We start from the raw sequence: 11,927 nt of genomic DNA on the forward strand, positions 1-11,927 counted from the left end.
CTTGTGGCTTTTTAGGAGAAGCTTTTAATCTGCCACCATTATTTCCACACAAGAACTCAGCAAGATAAAAACTCAGGACTGGCCTCAGTGCTTAGAATGCCCATTGAGACACGGCTGAGTCACAGGACTAAGGGAAGATGTCCCAAGGTAGCGCGGTGTTTAAAAGGAAGAAAAGGGCTGAAACCTGATTGTATACGTGTTGATTACAGAGCAATCTTCCAATCTTTCCAAAGTGCTTTTCTTTTTTTTTTTTTCTTTTTTTTTGCCACCAGATCAGATGTTTTTGTGTGTTGTTTGGGGGAGGGATAAAAAGAGTACCTCTGAAGTGACTATTTACTACCTAACAATGAATGTTTTCATCATCAGACAGTTATGCTTCACTCTGTCAGTCTTTTGTCTTCAGTTTTTGTCGCTGTCTCCTGAACTCCCTTTTTTTTATCTTCTTGTTTTCAGCTCAGTATACGTCAGGCCAAGACACGTCACTCAGTATCTCTACTAAAGAAATAGCGCGCTCATCAGGTAAAGTCTCTTATTAACTTTTCGATAGACCAACTTTTTCTTCATGAACTTACTCTTGGCCTGTGATTTTGTACAACTGTAGAAACAAAAATGATTCAAGGGTTTTCAAGGTTTCATCCCAGAAAACTGCCCAGATTGGAATTAAGTGCTTTTGGGATTGTTTGGTCACCCGACCAAACAATCCCAAAAGCACTTAATTCCAATCTGGTTAGGTTAGCTTTTAGCTTTTAGCTTTTAGAATGGTGTTCAACTTTCCTCAGTGGTTGGGTATTATGATCCATATTTTAGTTACAACAGTGTTATGCAAAATTTTTTCAGGTTTTTTTTTTTTCACATTAGCAGCAGCAATTCTCCTATTCAAACATCTCCACACATTCCAGTCGTGCTTGCAGGCTGACTTTATTAGGACTCTTTTAATGGTGTACGTTTGCTCTGAATTGGGAGGAATTTTGCTCACATATCAGAATGTAACCACTGCGAGGGAGTTGGTTTGACATGTATTTGTTGTATAAATATTGCTTTGTGTTCTTCACATGATCTCCTTTTAGCCTTTCTTCTCCCACAGCTGTGGATGAATAGAAAGTCTGTGGTAGCTAAGTTCAGTTAAAGTTGTTTCCGTGGCACCTGGGGGGATTTTGCAATGTAGCAAAGGAATGACTGGTTTCTGTAGTCATGAAAAATTTTAAGAATCTGGGAGAGGTAAAGATTTGGGACAGATAGTGTCAATTTGGGAAAACCTAAGAAAGTAGCGAAGTTCCACTGGAGGTGAATTTATCTTCATCACTGCAGACAAAGCGTCTGCATAACATAGCATGACATTAAGCAACATAATCGTTGGGCTATTGCTATAACTTTTTTTTAAATCAAATGCAGTGTTGTCTGTGTATTCCATAAACTGCATGGCATCTTTTTTACCTACATACAAAAACATGCATAGCAGCCTGGATTAGCAAGAGATCAAATTAAATTTGGCTTCATGACTTTGGAACCTCTGGAGATAATGATGCAAAGAAGGATTCTTCATAAAATCAAGGAAAATTATAGACAACCCTGACCTATCATCTTCATGAGACTGTCTTGGGAAGGCAGAGTATTTTCAGTCAGAGGCTTTTTGAGATTTACTGCAATACAGACGGCTACAAGAGATCTTTCCTGCCAGCAGCAATCACCATGTGCAATCACCATGTACAATAACTCTTTAAAGAATTAATGAGTTACAACAACATCTATCTTCCTTTTGAAGTTAATAAAGTACTTTTGAATTTGAGTATCAGATACCTTGATCTATGCCTTAAATAAAACCCTGGGCAGAAATACAACAGTGTGTTGGATGAATAGCATGATACATAAATGCACAGTTTCAACTTTTTACTATCGACTTTAGGGAGTTTTTTACATCCTACATTTTTGCTCAGAAAAGATCTCTGTGGAAACCTGTAAAAAACACAACATAAACAAGATAAATTAATGTTGTTTATAATGAAAACCAAAGACTCATCTTTACCTTTATCGTCAGCTAAGCTGTACATGTTGGACTACTGAAAATATCCCCTAGTCATCCACCAGTGTTTTAGTTGAACATCAACAAAAAACCCTGTTGCTTACAATATAGCTTACTGTAGTAGTTAGCTTGAAAAATCTGCTCTACCAGGTCGCAAGGACGAGGCGAAAACCAATGACGAAACGACACGAGATAACAGCAGTGCCTCAGTTTTGTAGGTGTTAACTTGGTCTACCAAATTCTCTATTTCTTCAGAGCTCTGAGGATCTGAGACATTCACTGGACAAATGAGAAAGTGCCATTCAGGTTCCAGCTACTTGGAACCTAAATGGCACTTCTATTAATTTAGCAGATCTATCTAAGTTAATAGATCTGCTGCAGACTGGTTGGTTCCAGATGCCACATCACACCAGATGTCTAACGGTGGTTCTACAGCAACAGTTTTAGCTGATTTTTGCTCTAACAGAAGGAACATTTTGACAATTTCACACAGGGCGATTGTACAATAAAAAAAAAGGCACTAATTGATTTCTTTATCTACTGTATGTCAAATCCAGTACTGACTAGAGGCAAAAGGTTTATGAGTTTTCCTTTTTCTTTTTTTTCTGTTTTTCCATTCCAGCTTCATCGCCAAGTCCCCTTCGCCAGGTGGTGGAGAAAAGCCTTTTCTCCTTACTGTTTATCCCACTGCTGGCCCTAATCTTCCTGCTTGTGTGGAAGGTGAGCTAACGTTTAACCCCTGACACAAGGTCATAAAACTTCACGAGTCGCTCCAGAGATAAAACCTGTTTCTCTGGGGGTTTTATGGTGATGTCGGAAGATAGTTGTTTCTTTTTTCCACAGTATTTATTATAACCATCGGCAGCCTTTCAACTTTTCGCCGACGCTAAAGAGTCTAGTGAGTGTTTGGCACATTATTATAATTTTTTTTAACCCTTTGCAGGTCAGGTCAAGAAGGAACGTAGAGCATCCTCGATCAAATCGTGGAGAAGAAGAAAGCTTTACAGAGCCGATGGCACCTCAGCCAGCCGGTGAAACGTCAGAAAAGTAAGCTGCTTCTGTCGTTTTCCACAGCTTGTGCATCTTGCAAATGAATGCAATTAACAACATAATTGTTATTTGTGTTCTTTTTGTATTTTGTTTAATCTCTTGTCATCAATGACATGGGGTCTGGACTCGATTATTCTAACTTCTGAGGATAGAAAAATCTGCAGTGAACAAGAAAGAAGTGGAAACACAAACCACAGAGTCATATAACTTGATAAGAAGCAGGTGTGCTCTTAAACGAGCGATATGCACTGTAAAAACTGTGAAGTGGTAGTTTCTTGAAAGAACTGGGACTTTGTCCAAAAGCAGGGTTACTATACAATTACACAATGAAAGGTCATGGAACTTCAAATCATAAGAAGGACAGTAAATCTGGACTGCAGTGCTTCAGCTGTTTGAGCTTTGAGAATTTGCATTGAATTTTTAAAGCCCTCACCTTTACTTGACTTCCCCACCTCAACCCTCGCAGTAAGTGTAATATATCATCACAGCCAGTTAAATGGTATGATATGTCAGAAGTATGTAGGGTACTACCAAAACTGAATAGTTTTTATATCGTATTTTCTTCCATTTAATTAAATAATACACTAGTTTTAGAATTTCCTACTAATTTTAAACAGAAAAACAGTATCTCAATATAACATTAAAAATGCAAGTGCAAATACTCCACCTTCTTCAATAAACTCATATCTTGCTTCTGCTGTCAATGTTTAATCCAGCAGGAAAACACTTTTGCCAAAGCAGGAAGCTAGCGTTAGCTTGTCTGAACTTTGTTTTTATATGACTTGTTCATAATTCAGCTCATAGCATCTTTCAGTGCAGTTGCAGTTAAGGGTGTGCCAAACAAAACTTTCAGAAAGACACTTAACACTCGATTTTGGATGTTGTAGAACTAAATATGATTGAGCTGCACTAAGGGAAGCGCTCCACAGCGACTCCCACCAGCTCCTACAGACTAGTGCCAGCAGCAATTAGCAATTAGCTGAGCTTATCATGTAAACTACAGCACTGCTAAGAACTGTTGGAAGCAACATGGAGAAACTCTGTTGTGGTGGAGTGTTGTAAAGGGTTGGAGGTTTTTAAAGAGACTGAGGCCTACTTCAAGTCATCAGATTTAGGCATGATGTGAAGTCAACATTTTTTTAAGTTATTTTTGGTATATACAGCAATTTCATACCATCTGAACATAACATAGTTATTAGATTAGATCCCTTAAAGGAGAAATCTCAGGTGAGGACCATATTTGTGGTTATGATGCAGCGCTTTCAGATCTCAATTAATGCAAAGAAAACAAGTTCACATTCATTTAGAAACAACAATACTCATGTTTTACTACTGGAAGAGTTCAGAAATCAACATTTGGTGGAACCAGGAGGTTCTCAGTGAGGCTCAGTGCAGTGGGCTCTCAATTTTTTCAAGAGCTGTAAAACAATCTCTTCTTTCCTTTACCCTTGATACTAGCACCAGTTAAGTAGCACTACCCTTTGAAACAATGTAATTAATGATAAATTGCCAACATTCAAAAATCAGACTCGTTGCTCAGTCGCTTCAGAATTGTGGCAGATTTCCTTTCTCACGCCCGTGCTGTGCATGGCTGGCTCTGAATGCAAGCCAAACTCTTCCAGCAGGGAAATGAAAACAGTGTCATCTGAATCTCAAGGCTACGGTTTCTCCAGTAAATCTGCCATGGACAGTCAGTCACAAGGAAGCATCACCTGAGACCAGCGCATGACGCACAGAACGGTGAAATTAGAATATGTCTAATTTTCAAAGAGAAAAAAATGCCGCGTTTAGACGACGTTAGCGACTCATCCAGATACATTAAGATCTTCTTTGTTGTTTTACGTACAGTGGTCACGCCGCTTTCACACAATGAGGGTTAAAGCATTCAGTGGAGCAGTGAACACACTGCCCACTCCCGTCACCATCTGCAGAAACACTTTAATGAAAGTTGAATAAAGTGGAGTAAATTATTTTTAAACCGAGTTTCACGTACAGCACCTAGCTAAAGTATTCACAACTCTTAAATGTTTTTACATTTTACAATGTTTCAACCTCAATCCTTACTGCTTTTAATGGGATTTCATGTGATATACTGACAAAGCACCACACCACTGTGATGTGGAAGCAAAATGATGTAGTGTGATGTTCAGTTTACTAATAAAAATCAGGAAAAAAATTGTACTTGACATGACATTTTCTAAACTGCTCCGGCTCATCCATGTAGCCTGTGCAACGTCTCTCTAAGCAGCAATCTTCAAGCCTCCAAATTCTCCTTTAGACTTTAACTTGAGCATTCTACCTCACAATGAATATTCTTTGAGCTGCTCATTCTGCTGTTGCTCTGAATGTATGTCTAGTGTTGTCCTATTGGAGGGCAAACCTCCAAACTGTCAAGTCGTTTCCAGCCTCCATTGGTTCCATTAATCATTTTATGAGTTTTTTGTTTGTTTTCTGTTTTTTCTGGGGGGGGGGGAGGTTGTTTTGTTTTTTACAGTTTTTAGAGTGGCTTTCTTTTGATCCTTCCATAAAACTCTAAGTTTTTGGGTGGCAATCAAATTCTACTTGCTAATCTGGTGATTTACGAGTTCAATTCGATTGATGTTTTTAGAGGTATCGGAGTGAAAGAGTTTTACGCCTGAGGATGTTTTGAAAGTCTCATGCAGTTTTGTTTTATCTTCCATTTCACGACTACGGATGAATTTGTGTTGCTTACGCACAAACAAAAATTCCAATAACATTCATGAAGGTTTGTGGTTCTGACATAACAAAATGTCAGAGGTTTAACAGCGAGATGTTTTTGCCTGGACGCCGTTTAACATTCGCCCTGTTGTCCTTTTCCAGAAATGCGCTGAACATCCCTGCAGAAGTGTAAAGCTCTGCAAGTTAGAGTGCGCCAGCATATTTTGTGAGTTTTTACTTTTATTTAAACATGGTGTCCTGCATGAAAGCTGGGCAAAGAAAAGAGATTGACCTTCTGTACTTCTCTAACACCTTTCTCCACATTCTCCTCCCCAGGGCTGTGCTCTTCTCTCTCTTTTTTTTCATCTGTTGGTGTTCAAAGGTGAACGACAAACACGGACCTGCACACCACAGTGAGACTGCAGAGCTTGAGAGGCCTGTTTTGACTGCGCTCCAGATTCACGGTGGCAAACATTGACTGCAACTTTTGTCAGGTTCAATCAAACCTGACGCTGTTTTTTTTTTTTTTTGGTTTGTTTTTTGCTTTTTTATAAGACAACATTATCCCCGTGCTTTTTGAAAAGGACTAAAGATTTTAGCCGATAACTCATACTCGTCCAAGCTCTAGACACTCCCGGCTCCAAGCTATCATCCATCATTACCTGCTGCAATCTCTGCATCTTCCACCCTCTGGGGAAAACTTTGCATATTTATCAATTTCTTTTTTTTCCCTCCAGGCTGCCATGATTGCTTTTTTTTTTTTTTTTCTTTTTTTTTTTCCCCTGCTTCTCAGTCATCAAAGAACAAAGACAGTGTGACTGATGCCGGCAATATCTTGTTTGAATTGGGGCATGAATTTCTACCTCTGGTAACGCTTCATGTTAACCACATCCTCAACAGCTCCCCCACTTTTCTTTTCTTTTTTTTATCCTCCAATGTCTGAGGTTCTCCAAAGAATTGCAGTGCTGAGTGTGGTTGGCCCCAAAGTTTAGTCACAGTAGTCTGGCTTGTGTATGTTCCCAAGAAGAAGAAGAATGGGGGGAGTGGAGGGCATGATGTATTTATTTATTGGTGGTTGGCACTCAGTGGCTACTCTTCCAGAGCTGAAAGATTTTGTTTAAGGGCACCTTTTACTCATGGGTCACATTTAAAAAGTAAATAAATAAATAAATCTCTGTAACAACATATTGTAAAATTGAACACAGTATCCTCTTGAGCAAATTATGCTGTCTATTTCAATGTAGTTGGCATACATATATATATATATATATATGACTTGAGCAACTTTGAATGTGTGAATTATTACATGGAGATAAAACATGTATTAAAAGTATGCTGCTTTGACTAACCCCCCATGTAGGCTGTTCAGAACTGCTAATCCATAAACTGGGATGACGCGCGTGGATCCACGTAGTTTAGTCACACATTCAGAAGCTGCGGTTTCCATTCCGAATGTGTGGAAATCTTTGTGGCTATTCTGCTGATGTCGGTGAAAAACACACACACACACACACACAATTTCGCAATTGCGGTGTTTCTGTCAAGTAAGGAATTCAGTTTGAATTGTACGGGAATAAGTTTGTTCACGCGTTAAGTTGTTAAAAGTCCTGGTCAAACCGTTAAATGAAATGTATTCAAAATTCGCTCAACATGTATCGGCCAATCAGAGGAGACGTCGGCGTCTGATTCAGGCGTCAGAGCGACATGCCCCGCCTACTCGGAACGGCTACGTTTGCAGCATTTTGGAGAAATTGTAGTTGGTGATTTTACAGAAGATCTATGGATTTAACACTTTGGAATGAAACTCAACTTTTTATGAACTATGATGCTATGAGAACTCTGGAGTCAGCCGGACGTTGTAGGATACCGTGGCAGTAACATCCGCCTGTTTCCATCGCAGTTTTGTGAAATACATCTATTTGGAAACGGCCAAAAAAATCATCTCATCCTAGAACAAAAACATTTTATCTTAATTGGAGAATTTCTATGAAGCTAATTTATTTTCAATTTGCGTAATCTTATGACGAATGGAAATGCAGCTAATGAAGGAACAGGATTTAAAGCCAGTGACGGCAGCAGCTGTCGTTCCTCAGTAAATGTTTGTTAGTTTTGGTATTTAATTTCTTTACACATCCTGCATATACAGTATGTTATGCAAGGCACAGCCTGTTACCACGGAGACCTTTGATGGCCATTTTCATCTAAATGAGAAAAAAGTAAAAGATGTTAAAAAAAAATCTAAAGTCCTTTTTGAAATTCATAATCCGTAAACCAGCAGATTAAATTTTTGAATGTTTGGCATAATTTCTGCTTATCATCTGTATTATTGATGAAGCTCAGCATAAAATACAGCTTGAGGTATGTGAGCAGACTGATGGTGCTGTTTAGGCATCAATTATCAGGTTTGCTGCCAGAATGCAGATTGTTGGGGAACATATGATCACATATTGGTGATATTGGTGCCATTAGTTAGGAAAAAGAAGGCATGTCTAAGCCATGACCACTGGGATTTGCAGGAAGTAAGCGCTATTGTTCCCAAGTTTTCCAGGAAAATGTTTGGCAATGTTTTAGTCACAACACCCTGTCTGAAAGTGAAGTTCTTAGGAGGTTATGAGCAGTCAATATCTTACCTGCAATAGAAAACTGTCTTCATCTATTATAGATGCAGATCACTTAAGTCTGACCTCAAAAATAGTCAAGCGCTTTATGTGACTTCAAAGAACCTTTAGGCTCTTGTCTCATTTGAAAAATGTAAAGAGTTCACAGTAAGTTACTGGTATAAAAGTGGAGTTAAATGCTTTTTTGCAATAAATCACTGTCAGTTTTATTTTAATCAACAAAAGAAGAAAAAAATGTAATAGTTAATCCCTAACTAGTCCAGGCTCCTACTGGACTAGTCAGCATAAATTTATTTTCTGATTTACAGTAAATGTAACACGAGAGTTATCAACCCCATCTAACAGAAAAAAAACCCTCCAACCTAAAGACACCATTCAATACCTGCTGAAACACACTTCTTTTCTTGTTTTTTTTTTTTTTTTTTTTTTTTTGTATTTTTACTTGTCGCTTTCAACAAACAAACTGATGTAATACTGGAAGTAAAAACCTTCAGCTTCACCTAAACTGTCTGAAACTGCAGAAGGAAATGTGTCGTTCTTCAAATGCTTTCTGCAATGAAACCTTTTTGCCGTTGCCCTCGTTGAGCTCAATAACACGGAGAAAGTTGGTAGTAAAATACATGCAGGGGGGTTTCCATGTTTTACTTGGCTGCCTGTTTAAGTCTTTAAGGATTCTTCTGAATCACCAAAATCAAACCTATGAGAAATGAAGTCAGATCCGGCAGGTCGCATTACACCACATTTGCTGCATTTATTTGAACAAAGGAGTGTGACGTTGCAGTGATCCCTTTTTGTAGCAAAGCATGTGGCGACAGTGGAGTGCAACCACTCTGTTATGACAGGAATCTCCCCCAGCTGTCCGGGTGAACCGATGCGCGACGAGCCGGCTGCACCTTTCTCTGTGAGGCAGTTCTGCTTTGGAGTCTCAAACAAATTCGCCATAACCGTTATCTGACCCTGGAGACTTTCTGCTCTGACCAGCAGAAACATTGCTTGCTTGAATAATCGTAAACCCTTAGAAAACCTGTCAGGGATCAAAAGATAAAATTAATGGTGAACACTGAGCTTATCCCAGAGAAATTACATGCAAACTAAAATTATTATTATTATTATTTTTTTTTTTGCAGTAAAACACTGTCCACGGAAGTACACTGTGACCTCATATCTATATTAAATAGCTGCAAAAATGTTGAGGTCTTCACGGTTAACTTTTTTACTCCGTGAGTGTGTATTAAAAGCAATCATCTATCCACAGTTATCTAAAATTAGCAGGCATGCTTCTGCACTTCCTGTCTCCGTGAGCAAGGAGCTTCCCTCTGCGGTCGGCATCAGACGATAAAACTACTTCAGATCAGACCAAAAATAACAATTAAAAAAAAAAAAAAAAAAAAAAAGGCTTGATCTAACAAGAACCACGGAGGTCAGTAAGAAAACAGAGCTGAACATGATGACCGTGCAAGTAGGAAGTTAGGAATGAGAGCAGGACACGCTGGTTGTGACCTTCGCAGTCAGACAACCAGCTGATGGGACGCTAGAATCTGTTGCTGGCTCTAGTGGATATTTCACATCATCATCATCATCATCATATTTGTGGTCTTATATTGTTCTATTTCCACTCTTGTTTCCGTGCCTTGTTTGATTAGCGTATTGAACTCGTGCGTTTGTAAAAAAAAAAAGTCTGCAGCCTATCTGTGCATTCCTGTGGCAGTGGAAACATCATCCGAGGTCAGTCACCTCTGCTGCGAGAGAGGTCAGTGAGCTCGACCTGGAACCAGAAATAAATTGGTACTTGTGTTTGTTTTTGTTTTTTTTTTTTGTTTTTCTGGCAAAGTAGTTCTTTTACATCAGCAGAAGGACTCTACGGTGGTTGTGACATTTCTTTCCGCTTCAACTCGCTTAACCTTTGCAAACGTTAGAAGCCATTTCAGCCGGCAACTGCTTGTTTCCTGTCTAATTGGAGCTATATACTGGGAATTTTTCTTATAGAAGACAAGAGTATATTGTGCGAGTTGGATTGTGTGTCTTACAGAAGAAAAGGTATACCACATTGGTGTTCGTATGTTTCTGATGAGCAGTTCATCCTCAGCTCGTTATTAGCTGGAACTTCCTCGGTGTGGTAAAAAGTATTGTTTATCGTGTTAAACTGCAAGATAACAACATTACAACAAAATGAATAAATAAATAAAAATGCATTTTTAATAAAAAAATAAATAAAATAAAATAAGTGTGGTAACACGTTAACTGTGCCATAATCTTTATGGCTATGTCTTTGACTCAAAATATACTGCAATTGTGCAAGTATTTCACGAAGGAATATCAGAAATTAGCGGTGAAGGACTGAGATTTTTATATATTTAAAGATGCATTTGTAAACAATATTGGAGTAATATATCTATGACAGTTTAGACCAGTGACTTTCTCCTCTGTCATCGCTAGCTAATAGTTTTCTACATCAGTAAATAAACATTAAGTCGTCTGTCATCCCATGCAGTTTCTTTGACTATTTCCACAGATACAGGTTAGTCTGGCCACAAACTAACAAGGCATCCAGTTGCTTTTTTTTTTGAATATGTAGTCTACATGAACTTAAGAGCTGTAACAGGTCTAAGCTGTGAACGAGTAAAAAACAAAAAAAAAAGAATAACACGGTCTCCCATTTTCCTGTCCTAACCCCAGAGACTGTTGGTGTGTCTGATGCAAAGCGAAGCAGTTGATGTGCATTAGTCGAGAGCATGACTGCCCTTAAACACTGCTCCCGTGTGTGTTGTTTCTGTTTGGCAATAAGAGAGTAAACCTGCATCCTGAACAGTGCTTTTGGGCACGAGCGATCCAATTCAACCCACCGCAGTGGGCCAACCGAGCGGCTCTAGGCAGGAAATAAGTCTGGGTGCCAAAAAAAGAGCAAATGTAATTATAGTCCGACTGATATTCGGGCCATAAAACAAAACAACAACAACAACAAAAAAAAAAAAAAAAAAAAAAAAAAAAAAAATACAAAGCACAAAAATGCCAAAAAAAAAACCCATTAACATGTCTACTGTATTCTGTATTTTTGTATAAATGTAAACAAGCATATATGAATTATGAATAAAGTACATGTATCCATATGATATTTACTGGTTTGTGTCTTGTTCTTTTTTTTTTATCTTTGCTTTTGAATACGCTTTCGGTGGGTTGTTTAAGTTTGGGCTGATTTTCACAATATTTGGCAGGTTTTTTTAAAAAGATTTCAGAGGAAAATTCTTTCAAAATGGCTGTTATTGTGACAAAACGTTTAATAAAATGCTGGTATCTTAATGAATTTATTTTTGAAATCTATAGAATCTGTCGAACGTGACATCAATGATTAATCTAGTGTCACTGTAAAGCAGAATCCCACAAAACATCACCTCAACAAGCTCTACTTGTTTTAGAGTAAAGTCGTTTGCAGTCCCAACAGGTTCTGGTTTTGGTGAAAATATAATAAAGAACAAAAAAAAAAAATGCTGAATTGCCAACATATATATATATATATATATATATATATATATATATATATATATATATATATATATATATAT

General features: G+C 38.1%; 1 long non-coding RNA gene across 1 annotated transcript; it reads left to right on the forward strand.

Annotated features, from left to right (window-relative positions):
* The first annotated feature begins 413 nt into the window (after positions 1-413).
* Positions 414-6,176, forward strand: LOC106939407 (uncharacterized). Its single transcript, XR_001422833.1, has 5 exons — positions 414-519; positions 2,643-2,740; positions 2,964-3,067; positions 5,912-5,975; positions 6,086-6,176. It is a non-coding gene; the product is annotated as an uncharacterized LOC106939407 (long non-coding RNA).
* Positions 6,177-11,927: the final 5,751 nt, after the last annotated feature.

Source organism: Poecilia latipinna, unplaced genomic scaffold (assembly GCF_001443285.1).
Source record: "Poecilia latipinna isolate Pla-1442-1.1 unplaced genomic scaffold, P_latipinna-1.0 Scaffold2862, whole genome shotgun sequence".
In the NCBI taxonomy this organism is placed as follows: domain Eukaryota; kingdom Metazoa; phylum Chordata; class Actinopteri; order Cyprinodontiformes; family Poeciliidae; genus Poecilia; species Poecilia latipinna.